The sequence below is a fragment of the Neopelma chrysocephalum genome, unplaced genomic scaffold (genome assembly GCF_003984885.1).
Source record: "Neopelma chrysocephalum unplaced genomic scaffold, ASM398488v2 Primary Assembly neopelma1_66, whole genome shotgun sequence".
Lineage (NCBI taxonomy): Eukaryota > Metazoa > Chordata > Aves > Passeriformes > Pipridae > Neopelma > Neopelma chrysocephalum.
Window position 1 is genome coordinate 14,071,111 of NW_020897725.1, and position 25,461 is coordinate 14,096,571.

At 43.8% G+C, this 25,461-nt stretch overlaps 1 protein-coding gene across 6 annotated transcripts in view; it reads right to left on the reverse strand.

Moving 5' to 3' along the window:
• SLC45A4 (solute carrier family 45 member 4) overlaps positions 1-25,461 on the reverse strand; it is an 87,457-nt gene that overhangs the window by 41,258 nt on the left and 20,738 nt on the right. The window contains exons 1-2 of one of the 6 annotated variants that reach the window (XM_027684360.1): positions 23,353-23,445; positions 21,634-21,769 (exon numbers count right to left, since the gene is read on the reverse strand). The exons of 2 other annotated variants lie outside the window; for them this stretch is intronic. The gene's annotated coding sequence lies outside the window, so the exon portion shown is untranslated. Of the gene's footprint in view, positions 1-13,340; positions 13,409-21,633; positions 22,920-23,058; positions 23,153-23,352; positions 23,453-25,461 lie in introns of those variants that run through there. 3 more of the 6 variants (XM_027684361.1, XM_027684359.1, XM_027684363.1) reach the window with 3 other exon arrangements.

Sequence of the window (25,461 nt, forward strand, 5' to 3'; positions counted from 1 at the left end):
AGAGGGTTTTCTTCCTCTGAAGCCATTAGGCAATCCTTAAGGCATTTATTGGTGTAAGAAATAATCTCAACAGGGTAGGTGTGCACCAGCTATAAAACCCCAAGGCACTCTTAAGGAAAATAAGCTGAGCCCAAGAAAAACTGGAATGAGCAAACCACAAAGGACTGAGACAATTCTGTTCAAACACTATTGACTATCTAAGGCAAAAAGGAGAGGGTTGAGCTGAAGCAAACTACCCATTCTTTCATCCTGGTCTTTAAAGTTTATTGCATTAGCTTCTAATCATTTATTTAGTCATCTCTTGTCTTCAAGATCTGCCTCTTACATTATCATGACATTTTACATGGGAGAATACATTCTGACCAAGGTTGTCTCAAATCACAAAGAACTGCATTCAGTTTTGCTCACAGGGATTATTATCTAGTGATGTAGGAAATAATCTAACTCCAAGATTCTACCGTTTAAGTGAATTCTACCTTCTTGATGCTGAAAGGAAGGGTGAAGAGACAGCTTGAGCCATCATTGCATACAATGTCTCTTCATTGTTTACCACTAACTTCATAAGGGAAAATAGCTAAGAACCAAATCTTGCAGAATTTAAGTAGCTTTAATGGTTCTGGTCACAGTTGTCATTGCCACATTAGGACCTGTCAGTGATCCATTCTGCTCAACACATCAAAAACCCCATAAACAACAAAAACCCCAAGTAAGTGCTTCTAACTCATGAAATATTTAAATGTTTGTTCAACAAAAAAGTGTAAGAATCCAGAAGCTGCCAAATAAGACCAGACTTCTGTTCCTCACAGAGTCTTACACCTTACCTTCCTCCAATTCTTCAATGAGTGCATCCCAAGACATCCAGTTTAGTAACCACACTATTTCACCTGTGAATCATGTCAATCCAGCAAGCCTCAAAGTGCCCAGTCATTTACCAGATACTTTTCTGCCAAGCTGGTTTATGCTCAGCTTTTTAAGTAATCTGGCCATATCTTGAAAAGTTATCTAGGCTGATTCAAGTTTAGCTTTAATATTAGCATTGGAAAGAAAGGCATTCTGGGTTTATCTGGCTTTTCCTCAGGCTAAATAAATGTTTGGCTGAACGCTTCTACCCCCACGTTGCAGACAAACATCACTTATTATTCCTTCCACAACTCAACTCAAAGTGGACACTGGGTTCTGCTTCAGCATCTGACTGGCTTGCGAAATGATGCATCGTTTGGGCTTGTGCCTTTTCCAGAGTAAAATGGCACCTGGCCAAGGATAATTGCTAATGTTTTGAGTTCAAATGCTCTATGCTCCACCACACCAACAAAGAGAATGCTGCTGTGAAAAAGCAGCTCTTAAAGGCAAGGCTGACCTTCACCCCTCTGCAAGTGTGGCTACAACACCACCTCACAAAAACTCGTCAATTCTCAAAATACATTAAAAATTACTCTGTAAGCAGCCAATGCAACTGATTTTGTACAGAAATATCACATAAAATACATTAGTAGCTTATTATACTGCTGACACTCCAGGTTTCTCCAACACTTTAAGATGGTATAAACAAGTACTTCCTCTAAGAGCAGCAGCTCTTCCTTTTCTCTGCCCCTGGTTCCTTACTCCCACCGTTTCCTCCACACAACACAAGCGGCTCAGGGGTGAATCACACGCTGTAACTGATTTGGGCTGAAAACTAAACTGACAGAAACACATCCAAGAAGCCAAAAGAAATCCGTTATAAAGCCAGGTTGGTTTTACCTGATTGCAGGGCTACACAGATCCATCCCATCACAATAAGGAGGAACAGGGGCAGCTAAAAGTGCTCCTTTGGGCAGCAATACCCGAAGCCAGTGTGAAACTGCAGCTCGCAAAGAAGTTGTCGATGCATCCCTGTGGCTACAAGGTCAAAAACTCATCTGCCCAGCTCAAGACCTGTTCAGAAAGCAGAAGGATCCTGGGGCATGCTGGGAGAGCTCTCCATGTACTCTGCCTCCTCGTACTCACCAGATGCAAGGCAGAGCACCACTTACTCGGCCAAGAGGCAGCTATTTTCTGCCCGGTTGTTTTGCGGCTCTGTTGCTAATTATTAGCAGCTGTTTATAGTAACAGAACTGGCCACAAGGGAAGTTTTTCTGGCCCATGTCAGTACTCAAGTGTTCAGTCACTGCAGTAGGAAGAAGAGTGTCTAGAAAACATGCCTGGAGTTTTTGGCCCAGCTGGACAAATGTACTCAACAGACTTACTTGAAGTTCAGCTGCTGCGATCTGATTGAGCTGTTCCCTCATAAAGGTGTAGACTCAAACCCTGTGACTTTGTAGAAGCACCATCACACAGGTGAGTCATGAGGCCTTTGGTTCAAAAGGGCAGCAATAACAGGCAGGTAGTTGTTTGAATTCCCATTAAGGCTTCTGACATAGTTAAATGCAAACATAGAAAGGTTTTTAGCTACTGCTTTCTAAAAACACAACTGTATTAACCCCATCAAAGGGAGAAGACCACACTTGTTCAGGAATAATTTTTAAAAATCAGTTATACCATATGTTACTTGACAGTCCCATATGTGACCAATGTTACTCCAGATCCTGAAAGTCAACGTCTCATTTTAAACCAGTCTTACATTAAACTGGCCTGGCCTGTTGTGAATCACTAAAAGCCTGCCAAAGCAAAAGGGTTAAGGCTAACTGGGTGCAATAAAGAACCACATTTGACATGTCCCAACATCTAATTCAACATTCAGGTAATCAAAGGCATTGAAACACAAGCATAAACCAGCTTGTTGTACAAGGACACCACGCCTCAACAACCCTACGACTGACACCGACTGCAGGCTTAGATGAGATTTTTAGCAAGTTCGTATTGAAACCTGAGATTTTAAAAAAAAAAAGGCAACAAAGAAAAAAGCCACTGGAAGCAGCACAGTGCTTTTGCAACATGACCTACTTTCGAGGCTACAACACAATTTAGGCCACCGAAGCAAGGTCTGGCCGGGGGTAAGTCATTCTGCAGCACGTTGTGAATTAAAGTGATATGGAGCAATCCACCTCACACGGAGAAACTGCATTTTTTCCACTTCTTCCAACACAAACTTTTGCCTGCCCTCAGGACTTTTCACATACTGTAAGTCAGTTGTTGTCTTTTACAACCCCTGCCCTTCTGTTTAAGCCAGGACACAATGTCTGAAATACATATTCATCTAAGAGAAGCAGATGATGTTGGCAGCTTTCCTACTATTAAGGCTGAACATCTGATATCCTCAACTCCCCCAGCAAATAAATATCCAAACCACAATCCAAAACCTAAAAAGCAAGGGTGTGACCTCTTCATTTCGAAAGGGTTAATGAAGACTTGTTGCACCCTTTCCTTGGTATGGATGCAAACCTGACATACACAGGCTTACAAACTCCAACCCTGCCAGTGTTCAATCTTCCACAGGGTTTCCTGCCTACTTGTTTAAATAAAACATGGCCTGGACTAGAAACCCCTTGGCTTTCTTGGGACCCTCTTTCCACCTCCTCCCAGCTTACTCAGAAAGTGACCAAGAGTAAGATTTTGGCTCCTGCTGGAAGCAAAGCAGTCACAGATGGCAATGTGGGAATTACAAACTCCCTTGATGGGCTTTTTCCTGCCCAGACACGTGAGGAGGAATGGAAAGCTCAAGAGGTAAGGTGGGGAGATGGAAGTGCTCGTGACATCTTTGTAAGACAACACTACTTTATCATTCTTTGTGTTTTAGAGGCCAATGTAATTTCTCCATTCATTACTGGGAAAAAGAGGTAGGAAATCACAGGTCTTTATGAAATTACTGAAACAATTCTGGGAAGCCATCTTTTTAAGAGGGATCCAGAATTTAATGGGAGACAGACTTTATTCAGTGAATTGGATATTATACAGCTCCCCAAAGGCACAGCCTGTTACTAATATTGGATCAGATTACATTGTTAAATCACTGCTGCTGCTGTTTTTAGTAGGAAATACTTCATTTTGTTAAACTGGAGAGGTAGCATTATCTGATTAAACGTACTCTTTGTTTTACTGATGGTTAAAAATTTCATAGATGCTCATGTTACCCTCATGTTTATTAATACAGGTACATTAAACAAGTAAACAGCTAAGGGGGTATGGGCATAAACAGCAATAGAGAAGCCTTCAGAGCTCATGGCAAACGTAACAGCCGGGACCAGTGATGCTGGGGAAAAAACAGGTACAAAGAAGCAGTTTCACAGCACAGCAAAGACAGGCATATCTCATTTGTGACAGCTGGATCTTCAATTAGCAGGTTCTACCCTCAAAATCTGGTAAAGGGCAAGACAGCAAGCACTAACAGCCAAGAACTTGCAAAACCAAAAAATAACAACTGAGTCATCACAAAAGCACAAAGAACTAAAAACCTCATGCGACAAAGATTATTCAGCCCAGTGTGCAAATATGCTGTTAAGGACTGACATTGCTGCAAATAATGACTTTCACTAAGAAAACCCACTGATTTGGTCAGATAGGCACAAACTTTAGTCTGGCTCAAGCTAAGTATGGCCCAGCTTGCAATGCCCTACAAAATGATCCTTAAGGTTTTAAACCATGTTGAACAAGAGCATTATCTCCCATCAGAATTAAAAGGATTCATTCCCTCTGTCTCTATGAGGTAGAACAGAGGAAAAGGAATCATGGAATCATAGCATCAGTCCAGTTGGAAGGGAACTCTGAGATCATCAAATCCAACCCTTGATCCACGACCTCTGTGGTTACCAGACCATGGCACTAAGTGCCACATCATCTTAAAAACCTCCAGAGACAGTGAATCCACCACTTCCCTGGGCAGCCCATTCCAATGCCTGATTAGCTCCTCTGTAAAGAATTTCTTCCTAATATCTAACCTAAACCTCCCCTGGCAGAGCTAAAGACCATGCCCTCTTGTCTTGCTGAGAGCTGCCTGGGAGAAGAGACGAACCCCCCCCTGGCTGCAGGTAGGTGCAGCCTCCTTTCAGGGAGTTGTAGAGAGTGAGGAGGCTTTCCCTGAGCCTCCTCTTCTCCAGGCTGAACAACCCCAGCTCCCTCAGCCTCTCCTCATAGGACTTGTGCTCCAGTCCCTTCACCAGCCTTGTTGTTCTTCTCCAGAGCTGCTCCAGCCCCTCCATGTCCTTCCTGAACTGAGGGGCCCAGAACTGGACACAGCACTTGAGGTAAGGCCTCACCAGCACTGAGTACTGCCCTGCTCCTACTGCCACTGCTCACTGCCCTGCTCCTGTTCCTGATCCAGGCCAGGATCCATTGGCCTTCTTGGCCATCTGGGCACACTCTGGCTCACGTTCAGCTTCCTGTCAATCCAAACTCCCAGGTCCCTTCCTGCCTGGCTGCTCTCCAGCCACTCTGTGCCCAGCCTGTGGGGCTGCAGGGGGTTGTTGTGGCCAAAGTGCAGGACCCGGCACTTGGCCTGGTTGAACCTCATCCCGTTGGAATCAGCCCAACTCTCCAGCCTGTCCAGGTCCCTCCGCAGAGCCCTCCTGCCTTCCAGCTGATCGACACTCCCCCCCAACTTAGTGTCATCTGCAAATTTCCTAATGGCTAGAAAACTAAGGCTATCAATCAGAGAACATCTTAATACATTACCAAGTGGATTAACTGCAACAATCCCACTTTCCTGCAGGAGGAAGGGCAATGTCCAACCCAGTGGGGCTGGTGCTGCAAGAATAATCCTATCAGGACATTGTTGGCAGTAGCATTTTTTTCAGCAAGTTCCTTTAGCAGGGCTGTCCCCTCCTGACTGCAGTGTGGGAAATGAAGTACACCAGAGCAACCTTTGCAAATTACTCTCCAGAATGAGCAATACTTTCTATAATAGGTTGAGAGTAGTGTTTTGCATGAATATTCATCCATAAAAGTAGTCAAGCTGATTACTTGAACCGTACCTGCAAAGTTAGACATTCCTTGCAGATGTTACTGTACCTACGATGAAAAGCACATTATTTTCACGTACTGGCATTTAAACTAATTATATTCTCTGCTCTATAAATTCACAGGCTGGTTTCTTCATGCTGCAAATGCTTAAGAAACCCAAATACTGCCAGAATATGTATTAGACAATTACAGAAGCTATTCAATAGATCAAGACAAAAAAAGAGCACAGCATAGATCTTCATAAGCTGACTTCCTCTAGCATATCATTAACGTCTGTAAAGTCTAATTCATTGGAATTATCTCCAATTACCAGTCCCTAAACGCATTACCATCATTCAATCTCAGAAAACTCCGTTAAAGGAAGGTTTTGAAAACATCCCTAGAATTTTGTTCACCCTCCAACAAAGATGGAGAAGACAGGTTTTGACCGGATTTTACTAAGTCTGAGGAAATAATTACTCCCTCAGAGAAAAACCAAAACAAGGCAGAAGAGGGTTTCTCACATTTCAGATTCTCCGAAGGGCTTGTAAACAACTATATATAACCGGTTATATCATCTTGCACTAAGTGTTCTCATTTTGCCTCCTTTGAGCGGACTCGCAGATCAAACGGGTCCCTCATCACTGTGATGGCTCGGTAAAAAGCCACCGTTTACAGCCTAACCTGCAGTTTGAGCCCACAAAGGCTCATCCTGATTGCTGGAAATTATCCTTGTCAGCACAAATGAGAGAGATCCCTTCCCTTCCCCACCCAAGCCTCGCCGAGCTTCCCACCATCTGGGCCAAGGAAAATATTCTGACATCCCCTGGTGAAGTATTAAATGGAGCTGACTGCTGTAGTACTGAAAGAAATGAATAAAAGGTGTTTAGAGATAAAAATTTATTTCTTACTTACTTCCTCCCTGGCATCAAAGGAATCTCGCCTCCTCCTAAAACCACGTTGCAAAGGGTGTGGTGAAATAGCTGCTTCTCACCCCCTGCCCCACACCTGCAGCGCATGAGGTGGTGCTAATAGAGAAAACTGCAGTTTTAGGGTGCAGCACCTTCGGTAAACACCTCCAGTGCCTCCCTTTAGAAGTACAAATAGTTACAAACACGGTTGAGAAAGCACACTCCATAAAAAGCATTGCTTAGAGCACTTGAGCAGATCCCTGCTCCAGTTTTTTAGGCTGTCCCAAATACCAGCGTGACAGATGTGTTTATGTATACTGCCATGAAGCAGAGCTATTTGATTTAGGTCCTCAATTATTTAAATAAACATTTGAACTGACCTAGCAGCCATGCACAGCCCATATATTTTAAGTAAGGTGTAAGATAAACAAAATTAAGAATCCCCTCTTAAACCCAATAATAAACAAACCTTAAGAAAATCAGAGAAATACTGTTTGGTCAATAATATGCTTAAATCAGTCCTTAGAAGGGCTGCATCACCACACTGATTTCAAACCATATCCAGAGCATTTAGGCACAATACAGTAAGAACTTCCACAAACAGTACTTCAAGTAAAGTAGGTTACACCTTATAGGGGACAAAAATACAGGTAATGAACAGACAACACTTGGGCTAATTTACAAAACATCCAGTTTTGGCAATTTTATTGCAGATAATGTGCTTTAGCCTTAGCTGGTTTATCAGCAGCCCTGTAGAAAGCTGGTGGCCACATTTAAGAGCAGCTTGATCAGGGCATATTTTGATTTTGGATTATGAATGAATGGTATTTTAGCAATGTGTTTTGCCAAGCTGTAACCCTGTTAGAACTGGCAGGATAAGTTATTTACTGACACGTACACTAAAATAATAAGAGGCTACAAGTGCTTGGCAGTTGGACTTGATACATGAAGACCAGCTAGCAGGAAAATATTTGAGGACACAGACCTCTTCCATTTGTGACTCTGTAGAACTACAAAACACTTGGCAAAGGCTTGTCACAATTTAGCATTTTTACCTAATTTGGGAATGACTGTCAGCTGTTCTTCCCTTATAGGATGCACAAGCTCCAGCATCCATGCCACTTTAACAGCAGACATCTGGACTTCTGTGGGATGAGACCTGCAGCAGATCTGCACCAAAGAAGTGTTTATATCCTGCTGTTCTGTCAGTGCAATCACTACATTCTTGCAGCTGACAGTCACCTTCAGCAGGTGAAAACGAAAGTAAACACATCTCATCTAGGTTTGGTCCTGTCCCTTTCAGACAATTCAATCATGCTCTGTCAGTCCATCAACTCTTCCTGTACAATATACAGCTGCCATCCTCCAAGGAAAACTCTACATATCACCCAAGGAATCCTTTAGGGACAAAGCTGCATTGTGAGATGGGGGCAGATCTCATCCATGCAACTGTAAGTATCATCACATCATCTGGAGCATAGAACTTGCACTCCTTTAAATCCCCACAGGGACAATTTTCCAGGGGCAGAGTGGTTAAGAGGAATCGATGGTTTCATCAGCTGCACTATAACTATGTTACAAGCCAGCTGGGGCTACCACAGGCAGGCTGCAAAGGCAGTGGAGATGTTAATGTACATTTACCTACCTTGAATATTGGTTGCCCTTATAAACCATTAACCTCTCTCCAAAAAAACCCCAAAAAACCAAACCCAGAAACCAAACAACAAACAAATGCTGTTTTAAAAGCATCCAGTCTCTCACAAGCATTTTCTGTTCGAGGTTACTATCAGATAATGCAGCTTTGAATTACCTAAGACATCCTCAGTGAATTAATCTTACACATACTAAAGCAGCTTTTCCTGAATATCCATAAGAACAAAATATTGTTGCAATAGTTTCTACAGAACTAGGCAGGCTTCTTTTAGGAAGGGGAGAGTTTCTTTGCATAAAAATGATATTTAAAGTCAACAAGTCCTAGCCAATGTTAATTTACCTGTAAGATTCAAAGCAGGGCTGCTGGCATAAAGAACAAGGCAGTGAAAGGTTCAGCCTATACAAACATGATTGATTGTTTAGAAAACAAAGCTAATCTAGTGGTTGTTTCTTTATGCAAGGCTAATTGCATACCAGCTAGAGTGCCTTTCCAGATCATTCTCAGAGGTAGAATGAATTTGTGGTCAGATAGTATCACTGGTATTTCTCTAAGCAGGTAGAGCTCCTTTAATATTTGCAGGCAGCACATGAAAAGAGGGAAATGCCAGAATTCCAGAGCACAGAATAGCACAATACTGAAATGTAACAGTTGAGCTGGCAGGTTATTCTACTAGACATCTAATATCCTCAGAAAGGCATGGGATCCTCTCTAAGAAGTACACTCAGAGAACAAGCAATCTTTGTTGCTCATTCTAATACCCTGGATAGATCCTGAAATCTCAAGCCGAGTGGGAAATCCAGAGAAAGAAGCAGCAACCCGAACACCTGACGAGATAAGTTTGGTTTTGTGCTTCTATTGTTTAAGGAGACACCAAAATACACATTGAGTCGGTGTAAGCCATCTTCCGAGGAAGGAATATAAAAGGGACTCCAGACTATGTGAGTAGGTGCAAATTACAGCTAGCACTTAAATCTAGGATCCCAGAGCTGGTCAAGTGAATACAGATGAAGACTGAGTATCACCTCTTTAAAAGGCACATCACCTACAGCTTGGTGAAATTTGGTGGGAGTTGATTAGAAGGATAAACAGGAACAGAATTGTCTTGCTCAGAGAAGTCTTAAGATTAGCCTAACAAGCACCTGACATTAAAAGACCTCCCATCTGAGGGCTGTAGAGCTATTCCAGAACGTACAGCTGACCAAACTGAGAGCTGATCCATGAATGCTGCCTTCAATGCACTGAAGATACCTGCTTTATGAATTTCAACAGTTTGACAAGAGCATTCTCTACACTTGAGTAATAACATCTAGCAACAGTGTGGGCTTCATGAAGAAAGTTAAATAGCTCTCATTCATCTTCTGTCATGCACACACCTTTATTAAACTGCTTAAAGTTTGTGGTTGCATCACTGGCTTTTCCTCATCCTGCTCCACTCACATTCAGTCTGGATTCATCTCTGCTACTCTGCTCATACAGTAGAAGAAACATCAGTACAAGATTTTTAGTCTCTACTCTTTTCTCTGGTTTAATCATCCTTGTGGTCCAGCAGCAGCTGTTGAGAACAGGTACCCAGGGTAGAGCATTCAGCTCTGTAAGCTCTCAGTGCTTTCTGTTCTCTGATCTTAAAAGTATAATGGACACAGTCTTCTCACTGCTTCTCTGGAAAACTGAGCCTGACCTTACAATATTCCAGATGCTACACTTCCAGCTCCCTGACCTGTCACTCCTAATCAACTTACAACTTACTATTGCAAGCTTCTATTTGCAATAATATATTAAATTGTTCCATTTTCAAAACTGATTTGATGTTCATCTGCCAGGAGATGGCCACTGCCCACAGCAGCATCCCAAGCAAGGAGCAGAGCATCACCAATGGCAGAGCTCAGACCACGTATGATGTGAACACACAAACACCTGGCTGAGGCCGTTTGGTGTTTTTGACTAGATGAATTTCAAAGAGGTGTTTTCTTTCTGTACTGCAGAGGAAATCACAGGCTTGCACCTGTGGGAGAAAACAGCAGGACAGTTGTAATTTCTACAACAAAGGGATGAGTAAAAGTTGCAAAATTAAAGTAGTCAGGTTAAATGAATACTGCACATAACATTACCTAATCTCAACTTCTCAAAGAGTTTTAGGTCTTCAGACTATTTCTTTAAAGAACTGCTCTACTTTTAACTGAATGTATTCTCTTATCAGTTTATTCTGGTACAAGATAGTGGCTTGGCTTCCAACCCAGTTCCCATGAAGATAGTTAACACTTACAGATTCTTTTGTCTAACATTAGAACCAGCTAAATCCATTTATCACACATGGAGTTGATAAGGGATAGAACATTCACCCCTGAATTATTTTGCTGCTTTGGGCTGGTTCCCTCAATGTCTGCAAGGTGTTTATAGGCAACAGTTTGTGGAAATGAGCAGACTTATCTTTCAACTTCACCACATTCTTGGCCAAGTCTTTGAAAATCAGACAAAAAGTTGTTACCTTGACATAATGATGTGCATATTAGTCCTAAGTATTTGAGCTGCTACACCTGCCTAAAGTATAGGGGTGTTAAGAGCAGGAAAACCAAAAATATCAAGGCTTTGAGCAATTGGCAGTAATCCTGGTCATGCTGTGGTGACATTAATTTTCCCTAGAATTTCTAAAAGCCTTTGTAAGCACTTTGGCATATTGGATAGCTTGTTATAGACCTCTGGTTCCAGTTAGAGATTTTAAAATTGATTCTGGACAACTAGACTTGCCTGATTCGGTCACTCAAGAAGTCTTCCAGGAAAAATCCTACTCTGAAACACTTGCAAGTTTTAATAAATTAGCAGTCATGTAGGATTTCACAGGTTTTACTAAAAAGCTGTAGTATGTGCCATGCATCTCTATTTTCAGGCTCTGTCAACCTTAGATGAAACCAGTGTGGGTAGGATGCTCAGGTGGACTTAGAGGACATTACAACAGCTTCCACAACTTTTGCTGTGAAGAGCAGCTGACTCCAAAACAGTATTTCCAAGTAGGGTTTCAGGAGCTTTCTGGTGTTGGTCCAGAAGTATTATCAGCTCATGCACTGAGAGCAGGTGTACTGAACAGAGATCTGTGGGGATTGCAAAGGATAGTGTGAAATAAAAACAAAAACCAGCAAACGTTTATGGAAACACTGCTCCTGAAAGCAGGTCAACTAGAGAAGGGATTACACATTTTTCAGGAAGACCTGTGGATTACAGCAGAGAAGCAGAACCCCAGTCAGTATCCTGTTGAAAGGAGATATTCTCACTTTTGTCCTGATGTTCTCTTAGAGGTGAGGAGCACCTCACATGACTAATAATTCCTCATCAAATCACAACAACTTTCAAGCCAAACACTTCAGTGAGCAGAGCGTGCTGTACATCAAATTGAGCCAACCAGAAAAAACTAGGAGAGGAAATAATCAAAAGGACAGGAGCCAGAAGACATGACTACAAAGTCTGAAGGGCATGAGATTATTCTACTTATCTAAACAAAAGCTTGACAGAGGGTTTCAAGTGTGAAAGCTGTTGAAAGGACAACATGAAGTGATCTCTCCTTCATCAGAAAGGTAATGATTGGCCCAAGTTGTAACCAGAATTAAAGCATATTTTCTACACCAGTAACAGAATTGTTATTTATCATGAGGAAGACAACAAGCAGGTTCACTCCCTCCTTGCCACACTCATGGATCAACATCCCATGGCTCTACCAGCTGAGGTTGCTCCCTGTCATTCTTGCATCTTCACTTGTGAGCACACACACAGTTTCCCACCTACCAGGACACACAAAGGCACAGACATTTGCAAGTGCTGCATGTGTAGGTGTGAGCCTTCAGCAGTAACACAGGAAGCTGAAAAAGAAAACTCAATTTCTTGTAGCTTGTGAACAAGAAAGTACATCTACTGTTTGACTAAAAAAAGATCTTAAAGTTGATGCAAGTTACTGGTCAGTACATAGAGGAATTTGACATTTTACACTTTAATTGCTTGTCAGAGTGAGGAAGCCCTTAGGGTGATAAATTTCATGGTTATTGAAGCTTATTTTAATGAAAAGCATGGCCTGCCCTTCTGGGCTGTATTTTATTTTGGCATCTTTACTGAGAACATTGTGCTTAGTCATTTTACTTTTTCAATTACAAGACCAGCTTATGCAATAAACTAATGTGTTTACCATTTGAACAATCACCTGCCAGATTTTTGGGAGGAATAAGATTTGATTAAAGCAATCAGCAGTTAAGCATAAGAAATCCTTAAATGTTTTAGGTTAAGAGCCTAAATAGACTTGAAATATTTTAATGTTGCTTTGTATAGCAGTCAAAATTTAATAGATAAAACAGGGGCACCACATCCCTCTTATCTCATTTAAGTGAAATGGATTTATCATCGTGTAAGAGCTTTCAGTTTTTATTCTTCCAGCAACAAATTTCAAAGTTCAATGTGTTACCTCTATATAAATATTTCTGCAAAACACATGGGCAGACTTTTGACCCATAAAATTCTCTGGAGAAGTACAGATGATCATGTAGTAAACCAATCATAATTCAAAAGGTCACTTCTATTTTGTTTTAAACCTTTCCTTTTAAGCAAAAAGATACTTAACTTTAAGTTTCAGTTCCACATTAAAACAGCTGTGATGTGACATCACTATGCTTATCTTGCATTCTGGTTTGAAATCAAACTGCGGAGTGAGTTTAAGTTAATTCGGATAGACAGTTAGGGATAACAAATTCCTACTTTAGCAGGAAAAACTAAATCACAGAATATTCTGAGTTGGAAGGGACCAACAAGGATCATTGAGTCCGAATTGTAAGTGAATGGCCCCTATGGGGATCAAACCCACAACCTTGGCACTTTTTGCATTGTGCTCTGACCAAATCCTGCAGGAAAAGAGTTCATGTGATGCCTGTAAAATTCTTCCTACTTACACACACTGCAGTTCACACTGACTAGAGATAACTCAAACAAGTCTTGGCCAGGAAAGCTTTTCCATCTTCCTCTGAGGACTTGGTGTGCCCTTGCTCACCACTCACACATGAAGTCTGAAGAAACAGGATGAATATAAAATGTGCAACTATATCCTGTATTTTGCCTGATGGAGGAATACTTGTCCTGTACTAATAAGCATCATCCAGGCTTAAACCTTCACTGGCATGGAGACCAAAACCCTGCAAATAAAGTGTTACCAGCCTTCAAAACATGGAACTGTAATTAGCATAGACAGGTCTCCCAGGTACAAAATGTAAATTCCTTCTGAAAAATAATGCAATCAAAACAGACTCCAGTTTACTTTAGGACACCCATGGGGGAAGTCAGCCATCTGGGTAGGATCTTGAGTGGCCTGATCCCAGATTTCTCTGCTGAACAGAAAATAAACTGCACACATGTATGTGCCTGCTCACATGCTTTTTATTAAACACTTCCTACCAGGAGGAGCAGGCCTGACTACCATTTGCTGAGATGACACTGATTTCAGAAGCACTGGCAGTTCTACACTGGAGCCACACTTCGAATCCCACGAGACTGCGAACAGTAACACTTGTCTGTCACTTTGGATACATCCTGCCCACATGTGTGGGTGATCCTGCCGTGTATGTGACACTGCACCTCAGTGATCAAAAGAGCTACCCAGACCTTCAGGCTTTGCCTGCACGATCTACAGTTTAATTCTGTGCCTAAACTCCTACTTAGCAGTCTGGGGAGTGCAGATCTAACATTATATTACAGGCTCAGATATAAGCAATGTGAGATGTATTCATCGCCCACGTAAGCCTGCTGGATTTTCATTCCTTCCTGCAAGGCTGGAAGGGTCTCAGCATTACTATAAACCCAGGCCCTTTCAGATGCAAAAAGTCAGATTTGTGTAGCTGTAGTCTTAGTTGCTCACATCAAACAACTTAAGAGCTCCAGTTTGCTGTGTGAGGCTAACAAATTAAGGAAGGAAAGTTCTGGGCTCTTGCTTTATCAGATAGGACGGAGCAGAGAATTTTCCAGCCTTGGCTTCCTGCTTTGCTCTCAGTCTAGTCCAACATTTTAAAAATTTCTCTGGTGAAAGCCAAGAGTTGGCCAGTGTTCTTGTTATTCTCATTCTTTGAAAAGATATGACTACTACCCAGACAATGAGAAAGGAAGTTATTTAATCCCTACATCAACAGCCAACAAGAAAATGAAGCATTATAATGGCACTGGTGTAACTGCACCAGGTAAGAATTAAAAATTATGGTGGACAGTCATTGATGCAAAAGGAAGGAACTCATTTTTATTTAATATTTGCCACAGGGAGGCTTCCAACTCATTTTCCAAGTTACAGGTATATGCAATATTAATGAACTGAATGCTGCTACTGGAGACAAACAAAGTGTTGCTTTCATTTGCACAGTACTTCCACCCTGACCACACCAATTTAAATGCAAGACTGACAGTAAAGTGCATGGCAATGTTATAAATACAGAGCTAAAGTATTTAAACACAATGACATTAGACTCTGCCCTTATTAGACAATATACTTTTAGTACTGAAGTTTGGGGAACCATTACCAACACCTCTAGATGAGACTTTCTTTCACATACAAGGCAAACTGAGAAAGCCTGAAGCACAGAATTGCAGTAGCTTTCTTATCCTGTTTCCTATGGTGAGATTTCCAGATCATTTGGACAGCAGCAATTTCTGCATGTGAAGTTGAAATCTTATTCCCTACTTACTTAAAAAAAATGTCTTCTTTAAGCTATGGGGTGTGTATATATATATATATATATATATCTATATATCTATATATATCTCCAGTCAATACAGTAATTACTATGTGAAGACTTAAAGCTTTCTCCAGTAGGAATGTTTGACCACTTCCCATCAAGTGGCTGTAACCAGGAAAGCCCCTAAACTTCAGAAATCAGCAAAGACCTTCAGGGACACATCAATCACTAAATTCCAAACAGGCAGAAGGAGGTTGTGATCCACAATCAAGGCAACTTGTCAGGTTCATTGAAGGATCCTGCAAGTGTTAGCAATACACAGGCTCCTCACAGAGCCACCCAGACAGGAGTCTGTTGACCAAGAGCTCCTGAAAGAGGCTGAAGTGCAGGAAACAGTGTAGTCATTATTGTAGCAATGATAAATTCACACATTAATTACAACCAGTTATTCAGTAACCAGCCTTAACATGGCACTGAAACTGACCTCTTGGAAAGTGTTAATTTACGAGCATAGTTAATGAGGAAGAGAAAGCTACTAAGTGCAGTTCAGGGAAATACTGTGCAGGTTGGGCTGCTGGAATGAGCTGGAAGTTTGTAGGCTGATGAAGGTACATGTTTAGTAGTTTGCAGTTATTGAGCACTGGAAGTTTTTTGTGTAAGCATATCTTTCCATGAAGTGACTTGTACATAGGTGGGATGATGCAAGGAAATCTGTTCAAGGAGTACAGAGTCAAGTTTATACTGAACATCCCTAAGACTCATTAGGTTTTACATAGACAAAGTGATATTACTAAGAGCTAGCCATGAACAGGCTAAGAATATGCTGAGACAAAGCAGTGAGGCTTTATCTTAAGCCATCACATCAAAGACTATTATTTGCCCACGAGTATATCCTACTGTTCCTAACTAGTAAGAGATAACTAACCATATAATACCAAGGTCACTAGATGAATGGACACCTGGGGAAGATGTTAGGACAAAATTCACTGTATGGGAACTCAAACCCTTTTATATATAGCTTAACTGAGGGCCACTACCCAGTTGAAAGGCTGTGGTAATGTCCAGGTCATATGCATACAAAGAAGATTAGAACTTACTAGTACTATAGGGTCAAAAGGCTTATTTTCAAATGGCACCCTGAACTGTCACACAAACTAAACTATTGCAGAGCAACCATCTGGAAGAGGACATACCTTATCTGATTCAGTTCCATTTCTCCTTTTGACTGAGAGATCTACTCCTGTGCAGCTGCACATGAAAAGTTTTGAACAGATAAAACGGGAAGATGACAAATTGGGAAGGTGATTTGAAAGCAAAGCAGCAAAACAAGCTCCTAAGGCCAGAAATAAATGTGGGAACATGAAGGGGACAGATAAGTAACTGCCCATTCACTCTTTTTAAGCCCACTGAAGAAAATGCTTTGATTTTTAGGCAGATGGAAGTGCTATGATGTTAGAAACAATCAGGATACCTCCAGTGCTGAGAAATGCAAGCCTGTTCCCTCCCTACACCACAGTTAGAAGCAGCACAAGAGCCAAGAAAAAGAACAGGCCCATAGCACAAGCTGATTCCCCCCAGATACATTTCAGACTGCAAATGGGACATGTGCACTAGATGTGCTGGTGTTAAAGCAAGTTTGTGCATTTGTTTTGGGTTATTTTTTGAACTCTTGGGAGTTAGCTGGCCAGCCACACTACTCCAAGGAGCAATAGTTCAGACTGTCAAATCACTCCTCTGGGAGTACCCAGAGCCAGACTGCTCAGGCCAGTGTACTTGCTCAGATATTCCCCTCATAAAATGGGAGGAGTATTTTTTACCCAGCATATGTGCCTTCTCCCCACCCAACAAATCCCTGAAACTATCATTACCTGGAAGCAAAGAACCAGCATCAAGACTATTTAATAGTTAATTCCTGTTCCTGCTATTTGTACTCCCATATGATTGATAAGCAAGTTGTAGGTTAAACAGATTAAGTGTATTCTGGAAGATTGTTTTCTGAGCGTAAGTGATGATAGGAAATTAAGTGGCACAGAAATCTGACTGCTCTGCGGTCATCGCTTGCTGGGTTAAGCCACTGTTTTCTGGATGTGGTCCAGAAAGACTGATCATATATTCAAGGACAGAATGCAGAAGATAAGTGTGACATGCAGTTGTGCTTTTGTAAAAGAGCACTTTGGGCTCGGCCCCCAGTTAGATCATTTATTTATTTGGCACCAGAGGGTGATAATGGCTTGTTTTCAAGTCTCCAAAATAAATGAACTATACTGCATGCAGAAGTAGTCCAGGCCAGCCAGCAGAGGATAGAAAATATGCAGGGTCAGCATAACACTGGTTTCAATTTCAGTTACAAAAACATTAGAGCTCTCATTTAAAACAAGATGAGGAAACTAGGTCCTCTCTCTACTCTGCTGAGAGCACCAGCCTTACTCTCCCCAGAACACTGATAAAATCCACCTCAGACTTCAGCAAAACAGTCTAGGGTAATGCTTTCCTGCTGCCATTTACACACCAAGACTTTCTTAGAAGCATCTTCGGTCTATTCCTTAGGGCTAAGCTTTATCTCCTACCCTTTTATGCCTTGCTACACGAGCAGCAGCTGTTGACTCACAATTTCAGTCGTGCAAGGAAAGTATGTCTCAGTCCGCTCCCAGAGCACCTCAGGCCACCAGATTAGTCAGTCTTCATATAACACTGCAAAGGAGGCTGAGTCAAGCCTGAAGTGTTGGGTCAGCCAGATCTCCTAAAGCTAAAGAGATCAGTTTAATAGTCTGTATCCTTCATAGATAGGAGTCCTGGAAATCAAGTCTTCCCCAGATTTAACTGGGGTTTAAGTTTTATTAGTTGTCCAGACTGTGGAGATCAACTTCCCATCACCTATACATTGAGATTGGTGTTGGAGCAGACTACGTGCCACTGAGGGAAAACCAAGGTCAGGAGCAGCTCCTAAGCCAAACCCCATCATTACCCAACAAAAGCCCTGTGTCCTGGTGCTTGCCAGAGTCACTTGCCAAGCGCAAGTTTGATGAGGAAACCTGGCTGCTTGTCCCAAGTTGTTATAAAGCCGTATGCCAGTGGCAGTCTAAATGACTGCACAGCACTTGTTGGAAGTACCAGCAACAAGGGGCTTTAGTTAATAGCTCCCGTGTGCCAGTTCACAGCACAAACCACTCCATGGCTCAGACACTGCAGAGCTCTGAACCCATCGCTGAGATGCCCAAAGTTCAGCTTTTAACTCGAGGCAAATTCAGTCTCAGGCAACTCTATCTGAGCTCTAGATTTAATAGTATGAACTCAGCTCTTTTTCATGCAGAGTATCTTGTTCCACTTGGAGGAGTGTTATGCTTCTGTACCACACTTCAGACCAGTCAGTTTATTCAGAATAGCAATAATTATCCAGTGCTTGGATTCAGGAGCCCCTAACAGTCCCAGATGTAGGACATGATATCTGTTACCAGTGGAAGTTTTGGGTGGTTACTCCAAGCAGGGCTGTGACCCAAACAAGATGTGTGGGTGACTGATAAGCTGCTGACTGTAAGAGTCATCCGACCAGCAGCAGCTTACCAAAAACATGCTAAGTCTTTAGTTCACAGCACTCCACAGCTGAGCAGGGTCTGCTTCCAGGCTTGGTTTCTGGGCTCTCCAGGATCTTCTGTCAGGAAGGTGACTCTCAGGCTGAAACATGAGCTATCTGTCAAGCTACACATGTGGTATCACTCATCCTGACAGCATTCTGCTTCAACTCTGACAACTGGACATGCCAGAATAATTTGTTTTCTGCTTTTGCATGGAGACCTAAACACACAACTCCACTAGAAATTTATTGGACTCAGTACAGCAGTTACCAGGCAGGTGTAATGCTCTGCCTAGGAGAAGGATTTTTCCAACCATTCATACAGGTTTTGTGCTATTATATTAAAGTAAGCTATGACCATTACACTCTGTAATCCTCAAATTAACAGATTATTGAGTGGAAGTGTTCAGTAAGGCTGACACTAAGTTGAAGGACCAGGAGCTCCAACAGAATCTGTATCAAATCAGTTAACCCATCTCTGAGGGAAACAACTGCACACAAGGCTGTTCCATTGCAGCTTTGATGAATCTTATGGCTATAGTTGGAATAGGTCACAGCCTGGGATCTTGCAAATATTACAGATATAAAGGTCATGGGAAATGACCTTTGCAAAACTAAAATGCAGCACAAATAGTTCTTCATGTTACTTGTTACTCTGCAAGCTGCTAAAGCTTCCCCCTGTCACGACAGCCCCATTGCTTCCACAGCAGGTCTCTTGGCAGATCAACTGGAAAGCTCCATTTCAACTGCAACAGCCTTGACACTATTAAAAGTAGCCCATCACACTGCAGTCAGTTTGAAGGGCAAGTGAAGCTTGTTTTCACTTCAAACATGACACCAGCACATGTGCACTGCTGCTCAACACACGCTGCTTGATCATTTGGTGCGAGTATTTTAGGGAGGCTTGTGCTGTTCAGAGGGACAGACCTCTGGTTAAGCTCAAAAGGAACTGCCAGCTGCAGCCCGTGATGTGAAGGATTGCACTGGTTTTGTCTAACATTCAAGTAGAGGTGCCCACAGACTGCAAGTGAAACTGGCTTCCCACCCCAGGAATTGATGCTGGGAGTCATGAGGTGTTCAAGTAAGGATGGCAGCAGTACATCACAGGCAGATTTTACAGACTAAGCTGGACAAGATCAAATGCTCCTGGGTAAAGGAACTGTTTATAGCTTAAATCAGTGTCTACTGGAAGTATTGAAGTGTTACATGCAGCTCTGTTCACAACTGCAGGCATTACCTAGCAGCTAGCAGGTCATTCCAGCCATCATCTTTCCACCCAAGAATTTATAAGACGCCTCTCAAAGCCTCAACATCTTTTCTAAGCCACTCAGTTGGCAACACACTTTGACTTTAAGAAGGTTTTTCAAACATTAGATGCAGTTTCGCTGGTGACTTACTCTGCAGGTACCATCCAGTGTTAATATTCTCATTACTTTTATAAGTGATCCATTTAAATTTATACAGGGATAGAGGTGGAGTCCACACATTCCCACCTCAGCACACTAGCAGAGCCACATTAAATCACCAAGTCCTAACTTTGTAGCTGTCAGTGAATCCAGGACTGGAACGAGTGTAAAGGTAATTAACCTCGGAGGTCACAGCCCTGTAAGACAGGTCCAACTTCAGCCTGCTCTAAGCTCCTCTGAGCCTGCATTTCCACATGGAGGAATAAAGGCAGTTACTTCAGAAAGCTCCTCAAAAGGCTCCAACATTTGCTTCAGTGTGAAAATTTAGGGTCACATGCACTTGGACATACAAGCATGTGCATTGTTTCAGTCAGAGTTACACCACGCTTTGCTGGATGCCATGAAAATATTCCACTTCTGCTGCCCCACTGAGAAGGCACATGAACAGAGTTGCACTCCATGAGTTTTGTTGTAACATGACACAGAAGGGGCAGCAAGTTCACCAGCTGTCAGTCAGTGTTCTTGCCACCTTCTCACCACTAAGGAAGAACACCTCCAGCAAAAGACAACCTCCCTTGCCAGCATAAGGCAGGACAATACAACTGTATTGAAAACTGACTTAATTTTTAAGGCACATTTCAATTTGGAGGGAGGGGATTGCCCTTGATTGCACGCAGTCCCCACAGCATCCAAGCAAGATGAGCAGGTACTGCTCATTCCTTTCTCAGCAACAGACTCCCAGGGAACAGCAGGGTCCTGCAAGGGTTAACCCACAGTTACACAGGAGGGTTTATCCATAGAACCATTACATTTTCCTTTTACTGAAGATGCCTCAGTCATACATAATTGAGCATGAGAACTGCTATCATTTACTTGCTCAGAGGGGCACGAGCCAACCAGTGTAAACCAGCCCCTGACATTACAAACAGCAAACTAAAATAGAAGTTGTTCCACTGATCCCATCCATTACATCATGGAAATTGTTATTTTGTCATGAAAACTCCCTTAAATATCCAATTTAATCTCATTAATAGAGGAATGAAGCTCTCGCTTCCAAGACAGCAGCTGCCACTACCTTTGACAGACACAGGAACTCAGATATGTTTTTGGATGCCTCAGAGACTACTGGATGCAGTCTTAGGAGATTAAGGTAGTGTCATCTTTTCAAACTTACAGTAAAAAGCACTTCTGAAAGCATTTATAGCCAAAGCATTGAGTAAATACCTTAATCTCTTGTCTGAAGCCTCTTATTTAGGAAAGAAAAAATCAGGTCTGTTGGACATTTCATCAATCCAGTACAATCACTAAACAAACCAAGCAAGGAGGACCTTGTCTTTTGCAATAGTGGTGGGAGGGAGGAAGGCACACACAAGCCATGTCAGTGCAATCACATCAACAACCACCTCTGCCAGGTATTTACAAAAAAAGTCTTACTTCTGAAGGGAAGCAGGAAGAATTCACCTGCTCAAGCCATATTTCATTAAATATTTTAGCAGCACTGTTTGATCAAGGCAGTGGAACATGAGGCAGCTCACGCTGGAGCAGTTCTTACAGAGCAGAAAGGATACATCCTGTAACAGTGCAGTTCCTTCCCATGGATCCTCATCATGCTGCAGTTATTTGTCTGTGCTCTGCACCTAGTGCTGCCTGTCCCTGCAGATCCACTTCTTGCAACATCTTCTCCTTTCCTGAAGGAGAGAAAATCATCTCCCCTGTCCAACATTCAACATCCTGCAATATCTTTCCCATCCTCTCCCATTTGTAATTCCCTGCATTAGCCAAGCTCCAGCAACGTTGATTCACTCACAGCACCCAGTGCCAAGTCAGAGCCTTGGCTAAAACTCTTCATCCCCTCCTTTTTCCCCTCTATACATAAAGAATACTGGAGGCAAATCACTCCAACAGAAAACTGCCCCACAGGGAGAGGATTTCTCAAAGCCAAGCAGTTTCTGCACCTGCTAAAAGTGCTAAATTAAGGCATCCTAGAGCTGCAAATCACTGATAACATCATCTTAAGGAAAAGTGCTGCTGTCATGAGAGATTTAAGAGTTAAGTGCTAATTTATTCCCCCAGTACCCTCCCACCATCCTATCAGGCAGGGAGACTCTGTTTTATGATAAAGCATTGAGGTCAGGTTACAGATTAAGTGTGGAATTATTCAAATGGCAAGCCAGTGACGCTTAATAGTCTGAAAAACTACACTATTTTCCATCTTTGGTCCCTTTGTCAGGTCCTCTTTCAGCACAGTCTCCACCCAACACAATCCCAAAGGGGCAACGAGCCACCTCTCTCATCCTCACCTCTGTAGGACTCACTATCACAGACACCCCAAAGAAGTCTCTCCAACCTCACCTTACTCATCCCACCATTCACTCCTCACTCCTTCCCAATCTCTGCAGCCCAACATCTCCTTTGGCCCAATCCCTCACCACAGCACATAACATTTCGAGTTTCCACCTCTGTAGCCCCATATCTCCTTCACCCCCAAGATCCTCATCCCTTTTCCATCTTCATGGCCTCACATACCCCGCATCCCAAAGTTCCTCACTGCTTTCTCACCTCTCCAGCCCCTTAAATCCTTCAACCAAAAAAGCTTCTCAGCCCCTCACCCCAAACTCTTCCTCACCTTCAGCCCTCCACCTCCCTCCTCCCAAATCCTTCCTCACCTTCACCCAAAACTCTTCCTCACCTTCACTAGCCCTTCATCACCCTCACCCCAAACCCATCATCTCCCTCACCCCAAACCATTCCTCACCTTCAGCCCTTCACCTCCCTCACTCCAAATCCTTCTTCACCTTTGCCAGCCCCATATTTCCCTCACTCCAAACCCTTCCTTGCCTTCACCAGCCCTTCACCTCCCTCATCCTCATGCTAAATCTTTCTTTACCTTTACCTCAAACCCTTCATCTCCCTAATCCCAAACCATTCCTCACCTTCACCAGCCCTTTATCTCCCTTCTCCCCAAACCCTCCCTCACCTTCACCAGTCCTTCACCTCCCTCACCCTCATCCCAAACCCTTCCTCACCTTCACCCCAAACGCCTCATCTCCCTCACTCCAATCCCTTCTTCACCTTCACCAGCCCCTCATCTCCCTCAGCCTAAACTCTCCTTCACCAGCCCTTCACCCCAAGCCCCTCATCTCCCTCACCCCAAACGCTCCCTCACCTCCACCAACCCCTCACCTCCCTCCTCCCACCGCTCCCAGCCGCCCCACTCTCCCACATCTCCTCCTCACTCCGGTCACCTTTCACACCCCGACGCCCCCCTTACCTGCCCCCGGGTCTCCCCCAGCACCCGGGACCTGCTCCGTGCGGCGGAGGGGGGGGTGAGGGGGTGAGGGAGGGCGGCGGGGAAGGGACGCGGTCACGGGCGGCGGCGGCGCGAGCGCGGCGGCTCCGGGGCAGCGGCGGCCGCTTTATAACCGGGACCTGGGGAACCGGCACCGCTTCCGCTTCCGCTTCCGCCCCCTCCCGCCCTCGGCTCATGAATATGCAACGAGAGGCGTGGCCTCACCGGTGGGCTATAGGGGCTGCGTCATGAATATGTGGTGAGGGGCGTGGTCTCTCTGAGGGGTGGCACGGAGCGTCATGAATATGTATGAGTAGGCGTGGTCTCGCTGGGGAGGGGGCGGGGGGCGTTGTCTGGTGACGGGCGGGGGGCTACGGAGGCGCCCTGGAGTCTCCCCCAGGGGCGCCCACCTGAGGGGAGCCGGGGAGCGGGATGGCGGGGCAGGTGTCACTGAGCCACAGAGCCACAAAATCACACTGAATATTCACAGGGGCCATCGAGTCCGACTGCTGGTCCTGCACAGAATCCCACCATATGCCTGAGTGCGTTGTCCAAATGCTCCTTGAGCTCTGTCCGGCTTGGTGCTGTGAGCACTTCCCTGGGGAGCCTGTTCAGTGCCCGACCACCCTTCTGAGTGAAGAACCTTTTCCTAATATCCAACCTAATATCCAACTTAAACCTTCCCTGAAACAGCTTCATGCCCTTCCCTTTGGTCCTGTCACTGGTCACCAGCAAGCAAAGATCAGTGCCTGCCCTCCCACTTCTCCTGACAAGCAAGTTGTAACTGCCATGAGGTCTCCCTCAGTCTCCTCTTCTCCAGGCTGAACAAGCCAAGTGCCCTCAGCTGCTCCTCATACAGCTTCCCCACAAGACCCTTCACCATCTTCATAGCCCTCCCTTGGACACTGTCTAATAGCTTAATATTTTTCTTATATCATGGTGCCCAAAACTGCACACAGTACTCAAGGTGTGGACACCCCAGTGCAGAGCAGAGTGGGACAATCCCTTCCCTGGCCCAGCTGGCGATGCTTTGCCTGATGACCTCCGGGACACAGTTGGCCCTCCTGGCTGCCAGGGCACTACTGACTCATATTCAACTTGCCATCAACCAGGACCTCTAGGTCCCTTTCCACGCCACTGCTTTCCAGCACCTCATTCCCCAGTTTGTGTCAGGGCTGTTCCCGCTGCGTGGCGGGGAAGGATGAGCCTGCCGGCACCGCTCTGGGTTTGAAGAGGGGTTCTTGGTTGGAAAGGGAGCCCAAGTGGCAACCTGAGGGTGAATGGAGGCTTCCACCTGTGCTGTACCCACCAAGGTAGTGGGCGTTTGCACAGAAACATGACAAGGAGTCCCTTGTCCCTGTCAGGCAAAGTCTTGCCAAGCACAGCTCCAAACCAACAGCTTGGAAAGTGCAGGAGTGGGTGCCCTTCTCTACCTGAGATACTGCAAACACTCTGGCCCAAAATTGCCGGAATTGTCCATCATTGTGAGGAAAAATAAGACCTTTACTCATGTTTGGCCATGGGGAAGGTTCCCATCCTGCCACACTGCCTCACCCCTGCTGCTCTCTGGAGGCCATGAGGCATCTCTCGTGTCCAGCACTGCAATGGGATGTGTGTGCCAGGCCACCATGGTGAGGGTGACATGCGGCATTTGTCATGTATTTGTCACATCTGTGGAACACAACCCTCAACACACAGCGCCCAGCAACCCCCAGGACATTAAAATGCTTCATTCCCTGTGGCAGCCACGGCCCTGCAGCATTGGAAGCACCCGCTGCAAACTTGCCATAAGAGACCATGGTTCTTTTTATTCCCAATTAACGTCTCCTAGCCTTAATTGTGCTGACTACATTGGGCAGGGTAGCATGATATTTAATTTTCATTACTTACATAAACTGGGGAGGCATAAAGCAGCGTGCGAGCGGCATGTAAAAATGCACGTTACGTTGCGTAAGTGTAATTGTTTTCTGTTTCTTGACACGCCGTTAAGTATATATTCCAAAACAATTTTTTTTTTTTATGGTGAACTTCTTTCTCTGCAGCTCATGAATAAATAAACCACGAAGCATACCAGACTTCAGAAAAGGAAAA